Raw genomic sequence first — 23,035 nt, 5'->3', positions numbered from 1 at the left:
TTTGCTATGTTTTGCAAGAATTTGCTATGTTTTGTAAGAATTTGCTATGTTTTGTAAGAATTTGCTATGTTTTGCAAGAATTTGCTATGTTTTGCAAGAATTAGCTATGTGAAGGACAGAAAAGCTAAGTTTTCTAAGAATTTGCTATGTTTTGTAAGAATTTGCTATGTTTTGCATGAGTTTGCTATGTTTTGTAAGAATTTGCTATGTTTTGTAAGAATTTGCTATGTTTTGCAAGAATTTGCAATGTTTTGCAAGAATTTGCTATGTTTTGCAAGAATTTGCTATGTTTTGCAAGATTTTGCTATGTTTTGCAAGAATTTGCTATGTTTTGCAAGAATTTGCTATGTTTTGTAAGAATTTGCTATGTTTTGCAAGAATTTGCTATGTTTTGTGAGAATTTGCAATGTTTTGCAAGAATTTGCTATGTTTTGCAAGAATTTGCTATGTTTTGCAAGAATTTGCTATGTTTTGCAAGAATTTGCTATGTTTTGCAAGAATTTGCTATGTTTTGTAAGAATTTGCTATGTTTTGCAAGAATTTGCTATGTTTTGTAAGAATTTGCAAGAATTAGCTATGTGAAGGACAGAAAAGCTAAGTTTTCTAAGAATTTGCTATGTTTTGCAAGAATTTGCTATGTGAAGGACAGAAAAGCTAAGTTTTCAAGGAATTTGCTATGTTTTGCAAGAATTTGCTATGTTTTGCAAGAATTTGCTATGTTTTGCAAGAATTTGCTATGTTTTGCAAGAATTTGCTATGTTTTGTAAGAATTTGCTATGTTTTGTAAGAATTTGCAATGTTTTGCAAGAATTTGCTATGTTTTGTAAGAATTTGCTATGTTTTGCAAGAATTTGCTATGTTTTGTAAGAATTTGCTATGTTTTGTAAGAATTTGCTATGTTTTGCAAGAATTTGCTATGTTTTGTAAGAATTTGCAATGTTTTGCAAGAATTTGCTATGTTTTGTAAGAATTTGCTATGTTTTGCAAGAATTAGCTATGTGAAGGACAGAAAAGCTAAGTTTTGCAAGAATTTGCTATGTTTTGCAAGAATTTGCTATGTTTTGTAAGAATTTGCTATGTTTTGCAAGAATTTGCTATGTTTTGCAAGAATTAGCTATGTGAAGGACAGAAAAGCTAAGTTTTCTAAGAATTTACTATGTTTTGCAAGAATTTGCAATGTTTTGCAAGAATTTGCTATGTGAAGGACAGAAAAGCTAAGTTTTCTAAGAATTTGCTATGTTTTGTAAGAATTTGCTATGTTTTGCAAGAATTTGCTATGTTTTGTAAGAATTTGCTATGTTTTGCAAGAATTTGCTATGTTTTGCAAGAATTTGCTATGTTTTGCAAGAATTAGCTATGTGAAGGACAGAATAGCTAAGTTTTCCAAGAATTTGCTATGTTTTGCAAGAATTTGCTATGTGAAGGACAAAAAAGCTAAGTTTTCCAAGAATTTGCTGTGTTTTGCAAGAATTTGCTATGTTTTGCAAGAATTTGCTATGTTTTGCAAGAATTTGCTATGTTTTGTAAGAATTTGCTATGTTTTGCAAGAATTTGCTATGTTTTGCAAGAATTAGCTATGTGAAGGACAGAAAAGCTAAGTTTTCTAATATTTTGCTATGTGATGGACCAAAAACCAATTTTATGCAAGATTTTGCTATGTGAAGGATCAAAAAGCTAGGTTTTGTGAGGTGAAGGGAGGCTACTTATGTCCTCAATCTTGCAAAATCTTTGTTAAGGGAGGCATGTTATGCCCTTCATCTAACAAATTCTCACTTAAGGAAGGCTACTTATGTCCTTCCTAGGAAGGTGACTTCTGTCCTAATTTAGGAATGACTTTGTTTTCTTTCCATGATCCGAAACCTATTATATTTGAAAGATCCCCTCCTCTTATTTGACGTTAAAGATAAAGATATTTTTTAAATGGTTTATTTTAAGTTGAATAAAATAATATTCTTGAGAGTAAAAACTTCATAAACAAGTTGAAAATGTAAATTTTTCTTGCTTTTCCACGTGAAAAAAAACTTGCTTGCTAATTAATTTTGTATAAATGCTTCCTATTTTTAGATCTTTAATTATTGCCTTAATCATAATATATTTTATTGTATTGATATTTGTATGTCTTGTATTACTTTAATATATTTATTTCAGATTAATAAAATGAAATAAAAGAAATAAGAAACTTTTTAAAAACTCAATCCAAGGTTGACTTAAAAATTCAGGTGATAAGTAAAGTTAGTTGATTATTTATTTGAAAATAGCCAGCTTCCAAGAATTTTTTCTTAATTTTTCAACCTTTCATGTGAATTATTATAAAGAAGACTATTTTTGTATGATGATAAATTCACTAAAAAAGTCTGTTTTTCTTGAAAAAATTCAAATGATATATATTATGGTAAACAAAGCTCAGTAATATTTGTCATAATGGTTCACTTGGCATTAAAGTAAAAATGTCATATAGATAAATTTGTCTTAAAATCATTTGTAATAAAAACATTTGTCATAAAATGTACACTTGTAAGTGGGGTATAACACCCCCCTAAAAACAAAAATTTTGAGTTTTTAGCTTATTTTTCAAGATATCTAGCTGATATTTTTAATGTAGACTTTTTTAACATAATTGTGCTAATTAGCCACTACAGATTTCATTTTGGTACTTTCCTTCTATGGGCAAATGGGGTATAACATTCCCCTAAAACAAAATTTTGAGTTCTTAGCTTATCTTTCAAGATTTCTAGCTGATTTTATTTGGTACTTTCGTTCTAGGGGCAAGTGGGGTATAACATTCACCAAAAACTAAAATTAAGAGTTCTGAGCTAATTTTTAAAGATAAAGATGTATATGCTCACATTAGAATATTATTATATACACAAAGTTACTTAATATACTTTATCATTATCAAACATTAAATAGAATTATATTAATTTAATTATTTTAGCTTATTTGATACTGAATTTCATTTCCTATAAGTGTACTCTACAAACTTCCCCCCTCCCTTATTTCAGCCTGCAAAGTAAATATTGTTAGTTGTGACAGTCCCATCTATAAAGTATGGGTGGGATTTAACTAGAGTAGAATAGGTTTTGTAACTAGGATTTAGCCTATACATCTTTTATCTATCTATATTCTAGAAAGCATCAATTTGCTGCAGCTACTGAATTATTAACCTTTTCCAGAACAGCACATCTGCATATGTCCTAGCCTACAGTTGGTAACCTGTACTCTGGATCTGACTTCTGGTGCTATATTTGATCAACACAGAACAGCACCTCTGCACATGTCCTAGCCTACAGTTGGTAGCCCGTACGCTGGATCTGACTTCCGGTGCTATATTTGATCAACACAGAACAGCACCTCTGCACATGTCCTAGCCTACAGTTGGTAACCAGTACGCTGGATCTGACTTCTGGTGCTATATTTGATCAACACTCTGTACAATTGACTAAGGTAAAGCTTATTTGTTGGTAGAGCTCCCACAAGTCTGTCAACTAGTTAGTCTCGTCAAGTCACCCACCTGCAATCACATTTTATTGGAGAGTATATTTAGAAGTGTAGCACTTCTTTGTAAATCTTTCATACAATGAAAAAAACTTAGAGGGGGGGGGGTTAAATTATTTGATATTAGACTCACTTATAACACTGCAGTATATAACTAATAACATTACTAAAGAATGTCGTGGGACCTATTTTCATTCTGTTCTAATAAATATGGCTAGAATTAAGAGTACAGAACAGAAAAATAATAATAATAAGGAAATACTTATACTGCTTTGTTCAATATAGATTATGAAGTCATATTGAATTTAAGTTAAGGAAAAATTAAAGTCATTATAAACTTTATATTTCAGATGATGCCACTGTAGGAATATCAAATCTCTATAACTACATAATAGCATAGAATAATGGATTGTGAAAAAGAGAAGAACTCTTGTCAGATTTGTGGCAAAACATTTAGTACAGCTAGTTATAGAGACATTCATATGAGAATACATACTGGAGAGAAACCATATTCATGTGATATTTGTGGAAAATCATTCACCACAGCTCATAATAAAGACAGACATATGAGATATCATACGGGAGAGAAACCATATTCATGTGACATTTGTGATAAAAAATTTACTTCATCTCAAAATAAAGAATCACATATGAGAACACATACTGGTGAGAAACCATATTCATGTGATATATGTGAGAAGTCATTTACTCGGTCTTATAATAAAGACATTCATATGAGAACACATACTGGTGAGAAACCATATTCATGTAAAATATGTGGTAAATCATTCTTACAGTCTGGTGATAAAGATAAACATATGAGAACTCATACAAGAGAGAAACCATATTCATGTAAAATATGTGGAAAATCATTTTCTCTATCTCATCATAAAGATTCACATATGAGAACACATACTGGTGAGAAACCTTATTCATGTAAAATATGTGAAAAATCATTCACCACATCTCATAATAAAGATGTTCACATGAGAACACATACAGGTGAGAAACCATATTCATGTCAAATATGTGAGAAATCATTTACTTCATTTCATGCTAAAAATAAACATATGAAAGTGCATACTGGAGAGAAACAGGGTTGTCATTTTGGGCGGGCGCTTTTGGGCGGGCAGTTTTGGGCGGGCGGTTTTGGGCCGCCCGATATAAGATCCTTTTGGGCAGTTTTGGGCACCCCCCTTTTGGGGGAGAGATAAAGGGGGAGGGGGTTAAAAAAGAGGGGGGGCGGGCCTATTTTTTGGGTGATATCCTTATACTAAAGTAACAGGGTGTGTGTCTGTTTGTTTGTTTGTCTGTGTGTTTGTACCGAAGGATCTCGCTAACCGCTGAACCGATCGGGTTCTCCTTAACAGGGTAGCTTCTTATAGGTTCTGGGAAGGTTTATAACTATTTTGGGGGAGGGTACCACCACCCTCCTAAGAAAAATCGCCCCTAGAAAAAAATTACACTCCCCCCAAATCTTTTTTAAAATTTTTTTAAAGCTAAAAATAAAAATGGGGGGGAGGAAACCCACCCCCCCCCCCAAAAAAAAAAATTATTCCCCCCCCCCCAATTATTTTTTACTTTTTCTTTTTAAATCTAATATAATAATTGGATTATCAAATTTGACTCTCCCCTCCTCAAGTGCCCCTAGAGGCCTCTAGGGCCGTAGCCGCTAGTTAACTATATAAATTAGTAAGCTTTTTTTGTATCTAGAGAAGGATTTCGCTAACTGCTGAACCGATATGGTTCTCCTTTCCAGTGGAGCCTTTATAGGTCCTGAGATGGTTTTAGGCTATTTTATTTCTAATAAGTTTAGGTATGGTTTTAGGCTATTTTATATCCTTTTATATGCTTTTAACGACATTTGCCCAAAAAGGGTGCCCAAAACCACTTTTGGGCGCCCAAAACCCGCCTAAAACCCTTTTGGGCAATTGGGCCGCCCAATATCAAAAAAAGTGCCCAATTCGACAACCCTGGAGAGAAACCATATTCATGTGAAATATGTAGCAAAACATTTACTTCATCTCAAAATAAAGATGTTCACATGAGAACACATACAGGTGAGAAACCATATTCATGTCAAATATGTGAGAAATCATTCATCACACTTCAAGATAGAGAAAGACATATGAGAATACATACAGGAGAGAAGCCATATTTATGTGATGTATGTGGCAAATCATTTAGTCATTTAAGCAGCAGAAATAAACATGCTAAGACACATGAAGTACATACTAGTGAGAATAATATATCTGTTAGTGACAACAATATTGATATTAGTGACAACAATATTGATATTAGTGACAACAATATTGATATTAGTGACAACAATATTGATATTAGTGACAACAATATTGATATTAGTGACAACAATATTGATATTAGTGATAACAATATTGATATTAGTGACAACAATATTGATAATCCTGAATTTGAACAAGTATTTATAAAAGAAGAGGACAAAACTAATATTTCTCAAGTAAAAACAGAAAGTGCTGTAATAAAAGTTGAAGAAGAAGATTTGGTGAAAAAATATTGGGAAGAATTTACCTCAGATTTGCCTTAGTATTAGCTACTGTGGACATTGTTATTCATGATGAAAATTAAATTGTTATTAATAATGTTAATACTGTATTTAAATTCATTTTTACTTTATATTCATTACTTTGTAATTTTACAAGTGTTAATGCTTCAAAGTATCTAGATGTTATAGTTGAAATTACAATAATGTAAATATTTAATATTATGTTAATAATTTTACTACAGAAGTAATTCCCCTTTGTTCTTGTTTTTGATTTTTAAAAGTTGTTTTGAGATGATGTCATTAAGAAGAGGGGGGGGGGGGGGGGAGTTAGTACAATTATAAGGAAATTAAATTTTAGTATAAAATATTGCACTGTCTGATTGGGCTTGTTTTTATAGTTATTAATCCAATTCTGGTTTTTAAAACTTCTTATAATATTAGATCTACCTGCAAAACTTTGAAAATTTAAAATTTTCCTTCTAAGGGCAAGTGGGTAAAAAATATCCCCTAAAAAAATAAAATTGTAAGTCTTAACTTATTCTTTAGTGTTATCGAGCTTATTTTTTAATGAAAACGTTTTTTACATAACTGAAATAAGTAGCCATTACAGATTTAACTTTGGCCCTTTACTATTTTGGACTTCCCCACAAATACAAAAATTATAAGTTTTAAGGTTACTAGTCCCTAGTATGAAAGTGCCACAATTAAATCTGTATTGGCTAATTAACTCGTTGATGAAAAAAATGGTTCCTTAAAAAAATCAATACAATATCTTTAAAACAAGCACAAATTTTATAATTTTAGTATTTAGGGTGGTGATTTACCCCACAAGCCCCTAGAAAGAAAGTGTCAAAATTCAATTTGCAAACTTTTACAGGTAGATCAAGTCTTAAAAGCGATTTTACAAAAATAATTGTATTTATAACTAGAAAAACAAGCCCAATATTTCCTTTTTTATGTTGAAAATGTTTGAATATTGAAGAAAAAAATCGTATGTGCCAAATAAAAATATAATGAAAGAGGACTATGCACGAACGAGACCAAGTGATTTTAAGCACATTCCAGCAGTGAACCTGAGTAGTTTTCTGCCAAATATACTAGATTTATGCTTAATATAGTTACATTGACTAAAAAAAAGTTTCACCAAGGTTTTATATAAAAAACTTTGAAATTAAAAGCATATCATCAAATATTTTGTTGAGTTCAAACTGTTGTTTCAAAAGCTTTAAACACAAAAGTATTTGATGATATTGCAAAAATAATTTGCTTAACATAAACTTAATTATCTTAGTTGATATAACTATATTCAACATAAACCTTGGCAAGAGAAGGCAAAAAATTCGGCGTAAAATGGCGGTTTTCGGTATGAACGGTGGTTCTACCGCCGTTTTTTTACAGTTTCACACTTTACCTCTTGATAGCTACCGCCATGCCAATTTCAGTGTTGTAACTGTTTTGTTAGTTGAGTTCCTTTGACTTTTAATTTTGGTTTCTAAAAGTGCCACACCTGCCCTCCCTCTTTTCAGGTTTACTTTGTATTCTGTATATTGCTGTAAATTTAAAAGAATTAAGTTTGTAGGTACCTAAACATTTTCTCAACATTCCCGTAATTTTAGTATTTTCTAATGTAAAGTAAAGAACCAATGAAAAAAGATAAATAAGGTGTATTAAACTAGGTAGGAATTAAAAATTCAAATGTATAATGCGTGGTAATAACACTACCACTTTTTTTAACATTATATCATATACTTTAATAATACTGTATAATTATATTTTCAGATAAATACAATGAAATAAGATGGATAAGAGGAGTACACTTAGGAGTGGAAATTACAAAAATTGCGGTGAGTATTATTGAGTGAACTGCACTAGATCCAAAATTTTAGCTCTTTAGTTAGTCATAAATACATGTGACATAAATAAATTTGTCATAAATACATTTGACATAAAGATACATTTGTCATAAACGTACGTTTTTCATAAAGATACATTTGTCATAAAGGTACGTTTTTCATAAAGGAAAATTTGTCATAAAACCATCTAAATTATTTTTAAAAACCTAAAATTTAAGCCTAACAATTAAAAATCTGAATCTGCTATTAAAAAATGGATTCTGGATTCAAAAATTGGGCGGATTCCGGTTTCGGATACAGTTTGCCAACCCTTTTTTTGACAAAGGTACTTTTATGAAAAATGTACCATAATGACAAATGTACTTTATGACAAACGTACTTTGTGACAAATTTACCCTAAAACAAATGTATCTTTAATGACAAATGTACCTTTATGATAAATATTTTTATGACAAACATACCTTTATAACAAGTAAACAACAGTTTAATTTATTTATAAAGAGTTGATTAAAAATATTTTTTTAGGTTTTTAAAAATGATTTAAATGGTTTTTATGACAAGTGTATTTTTATGTCATACCTATGGTTTTATGACAAATGTATTTATGACAAGTTAATTTATGCCAAAAATTAATGAGCCGCCCTCGTTCGTGCATAGTCCCCTTTTCCATATAAAATACCTATTTGATTAAAATCCAGACTGGCCTGAATGTACGTAACGTCTCAAGTCTGAGTACGTCATGTACATTACATAGAGGTGTGTATGTAACAGTGGAGCTACTCTATAATTTACTTTATATAATGCTATTAGAGAAACGTGATTTTCTTGGCTCCCATTCAAGATAGACAGCGAAAATGTTTAGTGATTGAATAAGTTCACATCCTACATATCCTTTTGGTTGGGGTACTAGATCGATTCATAGGTTTTCAAGTTTTCGTGTTTTTCTGGACTACTATTCAAGATTCAAATTAAATAAATTTACATTCTACATATTTTCAAAAAGTTTTATTGATTCCTAGATGTAAAGATTTTTGTGATTTTCTCTACTCATATTCTCAATAGTGGGTTCTAATTTTTAGTAATTGTATAAGTTTTTATCCTTAATACTTCCACTAAGTTTCATTGAGATTTGGTTGGGGTGCTAAATTTATTCCTAGATATTCACGTTATTATATATTTGACTTTTTGATTTATTTAATTAAGTTGAATGCTTATCTAATAACTTTTGAGCTTTGCTACTTATAGCTGTAGTCATCCTTGTTTTTTACTTTTTTTTAAATCCACAATTAAAAATTGTTCAGCTCCTCTTCTCAAGTTCCTTCTAGAGGCCTCATAGGGCGTAGCCAGTAGTCCTTATACTAGGTTATACTTTGTACGTAAATAGCGGCTACGCACCTAGAGACCTTGTGTTGTATTCAATAACCCAAATTTATATTTTAGATTTAAAAAGGAAAATGAAAAAAAAAACTTTTTAGTGCCAAACCAACCCCCCGGCCTCCCCCCCCAAAAAAAAAATTTAATTTCATTTTAAAATTCATTTTGGAAAAAAAATTTGGTTGGGGGGGTTCTAAGAGCGATTTACTCATGGGAGGGTATTGGTTCAGCGGTTAGCTAGATCCTTCGGTACAAACATACAAACAGATTGACATCCTGTTACTTTATTATAAGGATAACAGGATCTAGGTTTGTTTGTACTAAAGGATCTCGCTAACTGCTAAACCGATATCATGGTTCTCCATCACAGGGTAGCTTCTTATAGGTCCTGGGAAGGTTTATAACTATTTAGGGTTAAGAGTACAACCAACCACCATCCCAAGAGAAATTGACCATAGAAAAAAAATTACCCCAATAACCCTCCCCAAAAACCCTCTCAAGAGAAATCGCAAAAAAAAGGACATAACTAACACCATTTAGTGGCGTTAAAATAATTTTTGGTCAACAGCTTATCTTAACATAGATTGAAAAGAAAACATTTTATGTGCACCTAGAGACTTATAGAGGCGTAGCCGCCAGTATACTTAAATGTATTGGTATAGGTAACTAGAAAAAAAATCATTATTTGTATTAGGAATGTATGTTTTGTATGTTTTTTTATGTACGTAACATATTTTTTTGGGTGTACGTTATATACCTACGTTTTTATAAAATTGGCTGGCCAGTCTGGAGTTTCTACTTGATAATTAAACCACAAGAATTGTGTTCTTATGTATGTATAGCAATGAGATACAATAATCAGATAATAACAATTTATTTGTTAATTTTAAATTATTTAATATCAGGCTCACTTACAATAATACAGCAGCATGTTACTTACCATTAAGTATGTCCTATTTTAATACCAATGAAATAAACACAAACCATAAAAAAAAGAAAAGAATGAATTAAGTAATAAATACTTTATTTCGTTCCAAGTTATATAAGTTTACTATTTCAGATTAGTGACTGATGCCACTGTAGGAATATCAATCAATTATATTTAATTATATAAAAGCATAGAATAATGGATAGTGAAAAAGAGAAGAACTCTTGTCAGATTTGTGGCAAATCATTTAGTACAGCAAGTAGTAGAAACACTCATATGAGAACACATACAGGAGAGAAACCATATTCATGTAGTGTTTGTGGTAAATCATTCTCACAATTAAGCAAGAAAAATATACATATGAGAACACATACAAGAGAAAAGCCATACTCATGTAATATATGTGATAAATCATTCTCACAGTCTAGTAATAAAGATAGACATATGAGAACACATATTTGTGAAAAACCATATTCATGTGAAATATGTAGAAAATCATTCACCACAGCTCAAAGTAAAGACTGACATATGAAAACTCACATTGGTGAGAAACCATATTCATTTGATGTATGTGGTAAATCATTCTCCCATTTAAACAGAAGAGCTAAGCATATTGTAACTCATACTGGAGAGAAACCATATTCATGTGAGATATGTAAAAGATCATTCTCAGATTTAAGTGCAAAAAATAAACATATGAGAACCCATACAGGAGAGAAACCATATTCTTGTGATATATGTGGAAAAGCATTCTCACAATCTGGTGATAAAAATAATCATATTAGAACTCATACTGGAGAGAAACCATATTCATGTAATATATGTGATAAGTCATTCTCACAGTCTAGTCATAAAGACAGACATATGAGAACACACACTGGTGAGAAACCATATTCATGTGAAATATGTGGAAAATTATTTACTCGATCAAGCAACAGAAATAAACATGCTAAGACTCATGAAGTACATACTACTGAGAATAATTTATCTGTTATTTACAACAATATTGATATTAGTGACAACAATATTGTTATTAGTGAAAACAATATTGATATTAGTGAAAACAATATTGATATTAGTGACAACAATATTGATAATCCTGAATTTGATCAAGTATTTATAAAGGAAGAGGACAAAACTAATATTTCAAAAGTAAAAACAGAAAATGCTGAAATAGAAGTTGAAGAAGAAGATTTGGTGAAAAAATATTGGGAAGAATTTACCTCAGATTTGCCTTAGTACCCAGAAAATACTGTACATTTTAGTGTGTTATTAATATTTATATTTTATTTTTGCCATATTCTAATATTTTGCTAGATGTATTGCTTGATAAAGTTCCTAGATACTATAGTTGAAATTAAAATAATGTAAATATTTGAAAAAGAATGTGCAAATTATATTTCTGATTCATATCCTAATACTTCAGAAATATATTTTACTTTGTTTCATGTTCATCATTCATTTAAGGTCTTTTGATAATTTAAGACAATATCATTAAATGTATTTTGAAATATCTGATTGATTTTTTTTTTTGCATTAATTTTTCTTCCTTAAAATGGGAAAACTGTCTCTTCTTTTATTATTAAATGTTTATATTTAAAGAATTAGATTTAACAGGGTCCATTTTTTCAAATGGAAACCTATTATATTTGAAAGATACTCTCCTCTTATTTGACATTAAAGATAAAGATATTTTTTAAATGGTTTATTTTAAGTTGAATAAAATAATATTCTTGAGAGTAAAAACTTCATAAACAAGTTGAAAATGTAAATTTTTCTTGCTTTTCCACGAGAAAAAAAAACTTGCTTGCTAATTAATTTTGTAGAAATGCTTCCTATTTTTAGATCTTTAATTATTGCCTTAATCATAATATATTTTATTGTATTGATATTTGTATGTCTTGTATTACTTTAATATATTTATTTCAGATTAATAAAATGAAATAAAAGAAATAAGAAACTTTTTAAAAACTCAATCCAAGGTTGACTTAAAAATTCAGGTGATAAGTAAAGTTAGTTGATTATTTATTTGAAAATAGCCAGCTTCCAAGAATTTTTTCTTAATTTTTCAACCTTTCATGTGAATTATTATAAAGAAGACTATTTTTGTATGATGATAAATTCACTAAAAAAGTCTGTTTTTCTTGAAAAAATTCAAATGATATATATTATGATAAACAAAGCTCAGTAATATTTGTCATAATGGTTCACTTGGCATTGAAGTAAAAATGTCATATAGATAAATTTGTCTTAAAATCATTTGTAATAAAAACATTTGTCATAAAATGTACACTTGTAAGTGGGGTATAACACCCCCCTAAAAACAAAAATTTTGAGTTTTTAGCTTATTTTTCAAGATATCTAGCTGATATTTTTAATGTAGACTTTTTTAACATAATTGTGCTAATTAGCCACTACAGATTTCATTTTGGTACTTTCCTTCTATGGGCAAATGGGGTATAACATTCCCCTAAAACAAAATTTTGAGTTCTTAGCTTATCTTTCAAGATTTCTAGCTGATTTTATTTGGTACTTTCGTTCTAGGGGCAAGTGGGGTATAACATTCACCAAAAACTAAAATTAAGAGTTCTGAGCTAATTTTTAAAGATAAAGATGTATATGCTCACATTAGAATATTATTATATACACAAAGTTACTTAATATACTTTATCATTATCAAACATTAAATAGAATTATATTAATTTAATTATTTTAGCTTATTTGATACTGAATTTCATTTCCTATAAGTGTACTCTACAAACTTCCCCCCTCCCTTATTTCAGCCTGCAAAGTAAATATTGTTAGTTGTGACAGTCCCATCTATAAAGTATGGGTGGGATTTAACTAGAGTAGAATAGGTTTTGTAACTAGGATTTAGCCTATACATCTTTTATCTATCTATATTCTAGAAAGCATCAATTTGCTGCAGCTACTGAATTATTAACCTTTTCCAGAACAGCACATCTGCATATGTCCTAGCCTACAGTTGGTAACCTGTACTCTGGATCTGACTTCTGGTGCTATATTTGATCAACACATAACAGCACCTCTGCACATGTCCTAGCCTACAGTTGGTAGCCCGTACGCTGGATCTGACTTCTGGTGCTATATTTGATCAACACAGAACAGCACCTCTGCACATGTCCTAGCCTACAGTTGGTAACCAGTACGCTGGATCTGACTTCTGGTGCTATATTTGATCAACACTCTGTACAATTGACTAAGGTAAAGCTTATTTGTTGGTAGAGCTCCCACAAGTCTGTCAACTAGTTAGTCTCGTCAAGTCACCCACCTGCAATCACATTTTATTGGAGAGTATATTTAGAAGTGTAGCACTTCTTTGTAAATCTTTCATACAATGAAAAAAACTTAGAGGGGGGGGGGGTTAATTATTTGATATTAGACTCACTTATAACACTGCAGTATATTACTAAGAATATTACATAAGAATGTCGTGGGACCTATTTTCATTCCCTTCTAATAAATATGGCTAGAATCAAGAGTACAGAATTGAAAAAGACTAGGTAATAAGAAAATATTTATACTGCTTTGTTCAATACTAGCGGCTACGCCCCTAGAGGCCTCTAGGGGCACTTGAGGAGGAGAGAGTCGAATTTAATAATTCAATTTCTTATTTTAGATTTTAAAAGAAAAAGTAAAAAAAATTTACGTTTGATGTTTGTTTTTCGTTGAACTCTCTTTCTAAAATTGAGAAATTTTAAAAAAATTTAATTTCTCTAGGGAGGGTGGTAGTACCCTCCCCCAAAATAGTTATAAACCTTCCCGGGACATATGAAAATCTACCCTGTTAAGGAGAACCCGATCGGTTCAGTGGTTAGCGAGATCCTTCGCTACAAACAAACAAACAGACAGACAAACAGACAGACAAACAGACAGACAAACAGACAGACATCGTTCTACTTTGTATTATAGATAGATTATGAAGTCATATTGAATTTAAGTTAAGGAAAAATTAAAGTCATTATAAACTTGATATTTCAGATTCGAGACTGATGCAACTGTAGAAATCTCTATAATTACATAACAGCATAGAATAATGAATTGTGAAAAAGTGAAGAACTCTTGTCAGATTTGTGGCAAAACATTTAGTAGACCTAGTAATAAAGTCAGGCATATGAGAACACTTACGGGAGAGAAACCATACTCATGTGAAACATGTGGAAAATCTTTCTCACGTGGAGATCAAAAAGTTATTCATATGAGAACACATAGTGAAATAGGTGATACTAGAAATGAAGAATTGGTAGAAAATGTGGTAATTAATCCTCCTACTACTAAAGATGAACCAGTTAATGATGATGAAGCTCCTAGTATCATTTATTTAAAAGAAGAAATTAAGGAAGAAGAAACTCTTGATAATGATCTTCTCTCTATTAAAGAGGAGCCTGCTTTCATTGACAACGTCAATAAGAGTGTAAAGGATAATACTTGTCAGATTTGTGGCAAAACATTTAAAGCTTCTAAAAGTAGAGACAGACATATGAGAACACATACAGGAGAGAAACCATATTCATGTGAAGTTTGTGATAAATCCTTCTCACGTGCAGATAGAAAAGAAATTCATATGAGAACTCATACTGGAATTAAACCATATTCATGTGAGGTATGTGATAAGTCATTCAAACAATTTGGTGACAAAGAAAGACACATGAGAATACATACGGGAGAGAAGCCATATTCATGTGATGTATGTAATAAATTATTTTCACAATCTCACCATTTAGATCCTCACATGAGATCACACACTGGAGAGAAACCATATTCATGTAATATATGTGGAAAATCATTCTTTCAATCTGGTGATAGAAATAGACATATGAGGATACATACTGGAGAGACACCGTATTCCTGTGATGTATTCATGTGAAATATGTTCTAAATCATTCTCACGTGCAGATAGAAAAGATATTCATATGAGAACACACAGTGGAGAAAAACCATATTCATGTGATCTTTGTGGAAAATCATTCTTAGAAAAACATAATAGAGACATTCATGTAAGGAAACATACATCTGGAAGGAAAGAAACTGAAAAGTGCAGTAAATCATTAATTAGTGAAGAAAAAAATCTTGATAAAGATCCTCTTTTTATTGATCCTCTTACTACTAAAGATGAACCAGTTAATGATGATGAAGCTCCTAATATCATGAATGTAAAAGAACAGTTTAAGGAAGATGAAACTCTTGATAATGATCCTCTCTCTATTAAAGAAAAGCCTTCACAGAATGACAAAGCTTATGATGCTGTCAATATAAAAGAAGAAGAAACTGGTGATTATCTCTCTGATATTGATACCATTGATATTGAAGATTTTGATAATGAATAGTATAATATTTAAGTTTGGTAAATAAGCACTTCTTCCGAGACTGTTATCTTACTGATTTAGTAAATTTTAAATTATAAGATGTTGTGAATAATATAAATCACAAGATTAAGATTTTAAAAATCTTGATATTTTGAAAACTACATTTTATGAAATTATAATTCAAAAGTTCAAATTCATTTCATGGAAATAAGCATTTTTATTTTAAAAACAAGCAGTAATGATAAAGCACTACTAATATTTTTAAATAATTTTCTTCATATGTTAAAATATTATTTTGTTTTCAGATTAATAAATGTAATGAAATAAATGAGGAGAAAAAATAGGAACTGTGTCTGTAGATTATAGTTAATAGTAAGGAAATAGAGGTGAGTAGAAAGGTTTTATTCTTGTTAATAAAAGTTTAGAATAGTGGAAATGCTTTTTTGTGCAATAATATTTTAGCCAGATTGCACATTATTCAGCAAATATCAATGAAAAAAAAAATGAAGAATTTTGACTGGCAATTATGTTTCAAGCTTTTGATTTTACTTCTGATCCCATATTCCTTCCCGTTAAATTGATAAAGTGGTAATATGCTTTAAACATAACATACTAAGGTTTCTAAAAACTAGTTATCAAGCTCAAAACTAGTAACTTCTAATTTTGTGATAGTAATATTTAGAATCTTATACATTCTTATATCTTTTTTCGCTTATTCCATCAATTAAAAAAAATGCAATGCTTTCTCGTCATTTTAATGTCCCTTTAATGGTCTAAAACGATGGTCTCTAAAAACTTTGTCTGTCCATTTTTATGTGAACAATTCAGAAAGAGTAACGCAATATGAACGGTGCTCTGAGAGACCAGAGCTGGGTTCTTAAAAAAAACATTTTACACTGAATTAGCAGTAGTCAGATCCCCAAAATTTGATTTTGCATAATTTTATCTATAAATTGAAAGATAAGTTTATTGAAACAAAAAGGCTAATTAACATACGATTTATCAAATTTTTTGGAAATTTTTAATATTATTTTGGAAGATTTTTTTTATATAAATAATTTTGGTGATTTGTTTTTTTTAAGAATCCACCTTTATTATCTTTGATGTCACCGAATTTTATTTTTTTTATCTTATTTGTTAGTGTTAAGTTAAAACTTTTTTGATCTCCATATATAGAAGTTTCATTGCATTAAATATTGTTTTTAATATAAAAAAAAAAGGGGGAGGTAGGTTGTGCTAAAATTCTGTAAATGTGTGAGTTTTAAGGCTTAAAAACAGTAGTAGAACGATAAGATTTATATTAGTTTAAATAAAAAATTTAATTTTGTCTAGGTATAGTTCTTTTCGATTAGGAATACTCCTATTTAAAATACATAAATACATAAAATTTTAGTCTGGTGAGGAAATATCGTTGGTTGTACCAATCAGAACTGTGGTCTCTAGATTTCATATTATTTTAGGTAAGTAACTTTCATTAACATCATTCCTTTTATTAATAAGGTATTGAATTTCGTACATCAGTATATCAATGAGATAAAACTTTCAGTTTGAACAATTAATTTGATATTGTTAAATGAATATAACTATAGGAACTATATTAAGGAATAACTATAGGACTTTACAATGATTTTAAAGTGTTACTAACATCTACTGTTTGAACATCATATAAGATTTTGCAGAAACTATCTGAATTTTACAGTTATTTCAGGATTTCTCTAGCTAGGATCAATATTTTTGAAAACTATTTTTTGTTTCCTTCTACTCCTCAAGACGAATTTTGGAAGGTGCAAAAGCCATTATTTAAAAAAAACAAAATTTTTTTATTAGGATTTAATTTTTAGTGTTGAGATTTACACTACTGAAGAAATAAGAACAACAGATAATTATGGAAACTCAAGAAAAAAAGAAGCATGAGTGTCAGATTTGTGGCAAAATATTTACTACTTCTCAAAGTAAAAACAGGCATATAAGAATACATACCGGAGAGAAACCATATTCATGTGAAATATGTGAAAAATCATTCTCACAATTGATTCATAAAGATACTCATATGAAAACTCATTCACAGAAAATATATTCATGTGATGTATGTGGCTTATCATTCTCAGACTTAGCCTCCAGAAATAAACACATGAGAGCACATTTTGGAGAAAAACCATATTCATGTGACATATGTGGAAAATCATTTTCTCAACTAGGCAAAAGAAATGTCCATATGAGAATTCATACTGGAGAGAAACCATATTCATGTGAGCTATGCAGTAAATCATTCTCACAACTAGGTATAAGAAATATCCATATGAGAACTCATACCGGAGAGAAACCTTATTCATGTGATGTATGTAGTAAATCATTTACTACATCAGGTGATAAGAATAGACATATGAAAATACATACTGGAGAGAAACCATATTCATGTGAAATATGTGGTAAATCGTTTCCAACATCTGGGGATAAAAAATCACACTTTAGAACACATACTGGTGAGAAGCCATATTCATGTGAAATATGTGGGAAATCTTTCTCACGTTCTAGCTATAGAAATGTACATCAAAGAACACACACCGAAGAAAATTCATTATACAAAAATGAAACTTTAGACAGCGAACAAATTGCTGACTTTATTGATTGTGGAAAGTATGTAAAAGAAGAAATTAAAGAAGAGGATAGTGAACTTCTTACCATCAAGGAAGAACCTGATTATTATGATGAATCCTCTATCCTTTATCTTGTCAGTCTTCTATACACATCCTAGGCTGCCTATATTTAAACTATTGATAATATGTTTTTTTTATATTATATGGCTCTTAAGTTGAAGTAGTGTTAAATCTAAGGAGGTATTGTTGGCATCATTAAATTGGCTGTACTGGATCAAATTCAATAAAATCAAATGCCTACATGTTGGAAATTATCCAACTAAAATAAGTTCAACATAAGTTCAAAAATCATTTATAAATAAATCACAAGTAAAAACAGAAAATGGTGAAATGGAAGTTAAAGAAGAATATTTTGTGAAAAAATATTGGGAAGAATTTACCTCAAAGGGATAGTTCCACAAAGTGAAGAGTTAACTTTTATATGTCTTAGTAGAATATATTAGGCATTGGATAGATATTATTATCTGTTAAAGAATTTTTAAAATTGACCTAACCGAACTTTTTTTATTTGACAATATCTAAATAAGTTAAAGTGAGTTGCCACATTAATTACATGAGAATGGTCTATTTTTTTACTAATATGTATAGCCAAAACACCAGTATTAGAGAATGAATTGCCGCATATTTCACAAGAATTATAAAAAAATTGAACAGGGGTTCCCCTTGGGGCAAGTTACTTAAAAACAGAAAAAATAACGTCCGCTTCTTCATAGGACAGGTTTTCTATAGATACTTTTTAAAAAATTAAGAAAACCGTCCGGTTTACTTACAATACACACATTATCTCACGCGGAAATACCGACTAACCATATACATATATATATATATATATATAAAATAGACCATACTCGTGTAATTTATGTGGCAAATCAATTTTAAATATTGTCAATTAAAAAAAGTTTTGTCAGGTCAATGTTAAAATTCTTTATCACATAATCATATCTATCAAATGCCTAATATATTCTACTAAGACATATAATAAGTTCACTACTCTAAGTACTATACTATATATTTTATTTGTCATTCTTTGTTATGTGTATTTTGTTGTCTAAAAAGTTTGAAGTTCTATTTACTAGTAAATGCTATTATGCATTACTACGTTATTTAAAATAGAAAAAAAATTACATTTCACTATTTTTTTTTAAATGCACTTCGTGCTTTCATTGACAAAGCTGATGCAGATGTTAATGTAACAGAAGAAGAAACTGGGGATTATCTTTATGAGAGTGACAATAGTGATCATACAGAGCTTTATGAAAATATAAAAGACTGTAAACTTGAAGAACCCAATGTCTAGTTCTTGATATATTTTAATCTGTCTGTTACTCTTTCTATTTTGTTGTATGCTATTCTTGTTAATTTATTTTTGGCATTTAAATGCAACTTCTTGTTCTTTATGCTATTGCTTTGATTTCAAAAATATTTTGTTAAAAACTTCACTTTACCATTTTTCCTGCTTAATTCAATTTGCTGAATGATAGATTTAATTTTATGTATTTTTTATTATGTTTAATACACACTTCATAAGTTAGGATGTGATAGTTAAATGTATTATTATTTTACCAAAGAAAGTAGCAAGTTCAAAGTTCTTCAAATTCTTTTGTATTTTAAGTTATGTACAGAACCTACTTCACATGTTAAAATATCATATTTTTTTTCAGAATAATAAAAACTGCAATGAAATAAATGAGAAGAATAAATAAGAAGTGTGGATGAAACTAGATAGAGCTGGAGGTGAGTAAAATGTGTTTACTGTAATTAATAATTTTACAAAATAGAGTTTTAATTAGTAAAACTATTTCAGACTTTTTCTTCTGTCAATGTAATTAAATAATAATTATTTAAAATAACATTCTATTCTATAATGATGAATTTCAAGCTCTAAATTATTAACTTTTAATTTAGTTTAACTTTAGTTTTTGAAATATCACTTTTATAGGTACCTATGAAACATACATATATCTATTCTGTTTTTAATAACTTCCATGAATCTGTAATATTACATAAAACTAATCTTTTGATTAATTATATTATTTCAAATTGCTATTGCTCCATCCTTTATGCCCTTGAGCAAAAAAAAGTCATTTATTACCATGGCAGTGATAAGAAATAACATTCCTACATAGACAGATTTTAAAATTGTCTTTCCTTTCCTCTAGAACTATTACGCTCTCTGACAGATTTAGGATTTCACCATCAACAACTATCTGGAAAGGGTATTTCCACGAAGTGCATTTAACTCTAAATTTAGTGAACTGCATATTTTTTCTGTTTAATTGTTTTAAACTACATCTATAGGACATATATTTGAAAGAATTTCTATTTTCTACCAGGTAATTTTAAAGATATCAAGACTTGAAAATCATATTTTTTGGATATATGCAACTTAAATGGCTGTCCTGTTTTCCAAAAAGAAACAGAATGAGGACTATTTTAGTGGTGCGTAATTGTTTGTTATTTATTGTAATACAAAATTATATATTATATTAAAATGGTACACTTGTAACTTTTGCTTCAAATCATTTTTCTGAAATGCACTTCATGCAACTATCCCTTTAAAATATCATCCAAAAAATATTTCAAAAATCTTCCAATTAAGAAATGGATTTTTCTTTCTCTGGGTTCTTTATATAATCCAGGGATAAGGGATAGGAAACCTGGCCATTAATTAGGTCCCGGCCTAGATTCTAAAGGGATATTGCAACTATTACAAATTACTATCAAACTGGCGGACGCTCCCAAGTAGCTATAGCTCTAAACCAATAAGAATTGGCCTGTTTTTAACAACCAATCACCAATTGGCGAAAATTTTAGAAGCAGACAATTCTCGAAAAAATAATGATTTCGTCTGCTACTAAAAAATAAATATAAATGGTGTTTGATCACATTAGCTTAATTATTAAATCTGCTTAGAGTTAACCATTAAAAAAGGGCCATATAGAAAAAACAAAAATAACGGGATTATTTTTTGGAAAGGAGGTAGCTACGAATTTTCATTTGGTAGTTTATAAATTAGATGTTGTATTTTGAATTTTAAAAATTTAATACGGAATTGATACAACATCTTAACCCTAATATATGTACAATACAACACAGTACAAATATATCACTACGTAATAGTATCCAAAGAATACTTGATAGAATGTTACCCAAGTGCATATTAATTTATTTATTTTGAATTTTAATTAGCAATGAAATTTTCAAATAAAATTTTTACTCATTAATAAAAATGCAAATAATACAAACTAAAATCTGTCTGAGGGAAACCCAACGATAGCTTTCTGACAGTTCAAATTACCAAAGTAAAAGATAAAAAAATTTTGGGAGAGAAAAAAATTCATTTTAACAAAAGCCATTAATATATAGGTTTATAAAAAGTTATGTTTTTTACTTTAAACTAGCTACCTGAATTTGATTCTATACTTTATCTACACACACACACACAGCTTTTTTATTAGCGTAATATACGAACGACTGCGCCATCCCAAAACTGGTTTATTAGGCTAGAAATAGGCCTAGGCTTGAAATAGGCCTGAAATAATATTTTCCTACGTTTCCCATCCCTTATCCCTGATATAATCCTTTTATTTCCCTGAGGGTCTTAATTGAAGGATTTTTAAAAAATTTTGAAGGTTTTTTTAAAAATCTATTAAGACTTTAAGGGAATGAAATCGATTTTTTACTAAAAAAATGGGATTTTTTATGGGAATGATTTTTTCTTCTTTTATAATTCCTATATGTGTATAATAAACATAGTTTACACTCCTTAAGCTAAATCCTAATTTCTGTGTCATCATTTCGAAATTATTTAAACAAAATGTTTTGCTAAGTCATTATTTGCCTCTGCTAAATATATCCTCTCAGAAACAGCTACAATCCCTTTTTTATGTTGATTTATTTATTTTAGCTTGCTGAGGAAATATTGCTGGTTATATCAGTCAAAACTACAAAGGATTTTGGTAAGTATTTTATTAATGTAAAATTTCTAATAAAGGGAGAGGTCATTTTCTAGTAAATCCCGTAAAGGTGTGTGTTATAAGGCCTAAAAATAGTAGTAGAACGATAAGGTGCTCTATATATTTGTATTTCCTATTGAATAGAACAATAGGGAAGAAATTTTTTTTTTTTTTTTTGATAACCGTACCTGGAATATCTGAAATTTCTATCAAATGCTTTGTTTGGCTCAAACTGACACAAATAAAAAAAAAATATAATTATAATAAATCAACCTGTAAAGAATGACTTCTTCCTTTGTTTAATGGTATAGATTGTTCTTAACCTTTACCTTGTACCTATAGAAAACATTATTATTATAATTATATTTTTTTTTAATTTTTGTCAGTTTGAGCCAAACAAAGCGTTTGATAGAAATTTCGTATTTTTTTAGATAATCCAGGTACGGTTATCAAAAAAAAAAAAAAAAATTTCCCTATTGTTCTTTTCAATAGGGAATACATATATCTAGAGCACCTTATCGTTCTACTACTATTTTTAGGCCTTATAACACACACCTTTACGGGATTTACTAGAAAATGACCTCTCCCTTTCTGATTCTATAATTTGATACTATTTATTTTTTTAATAAGGACTGTACAGAAAATCTTGATTATCAAAAGTTGAAACTATATAACTAGCTGTTAGCTAAATCTATTAGAAAATATTCTAAAAGTATATTGAATTTTGTTTTTATGTACTTTTACCATTGAAGTACAATCATCAGATTATAACAATTGATTTTTTTAAAATTATTTGACATCGTACATTAGACACATTTATAATACTGCAGTATATTACTTACCATTCATTAAATCAGGTTTCCTATTTTAATACCACAAAAAGAATCATAAATCATAATAGTAATGAATAGAAATAATTAA

At 29.5% G+C, this 23,035-nt stretch overlaps 1 protein-coding gene and 1 long non-coding RNA gene across 6 annotated transcripts in view; both read left to right on the top strand.

Moving 5' to 3' along the window:
- The window catches only part of LOC145333124 (uncharacterized), a 79,046-nt gene extending 63,301 nt beyond the window's left edge, over positions 1 to 15,745 (top strand). For 2 of the 5 annotated variants that reach the window (XM_080178281.1, XM_080178279.1), the window contains exon 3: positions 14,177 to 15,745. The gene's annotated coding sequence lies outside the window, so the exon portion shown is untranslated. Of the gene's footprint in view, positions 1 to 12,101; positions 12,175 to 13,083; positions 13,400 to 14,176 lie in introns of those variants that run through there. The other 3 variants (XR_013884468.1, XR_013884466.1, XR_013884467.1) reach the window with 3 other exon arrangements.
- Positions 15,746 to 15,804: 59 nt separating this feature from the next.
- Positions 15,805 to 18,187, top strand: LOC145333127 (uncharacterized). Its single transcript, XR_013884469.1, has 3 exons — positions 15,805 to 15,887; positions 16,895 to 16,961; positions 17,343 to 18,187. It is a non-coding gene; the product is annotated as an uncharacterized LOC145333127 (long non-coding RNA).
- The last annotated feature ends 4,848 nt before the right edge of the window (positions 18,188 to 23,035 follow it).

The sequence above is a fragment of the Acartia tonsa genome, chromosome 12 (genome assembly GCF_053477335.1).
Source record: "Acartia tonsa isolate MP-2025a chromosome 12, ASM5347733v1, whole genome shotgun sequence".
Lineage (NCBI taxonomy): Eukaryota > Metazoa > Arthropoda > Copepoda > Calanoida > Acartiidae > Acartia > Acartia tonsa.
This window is presented reverse-complemented; position numbering and strand designations above follow the sequence as displayed.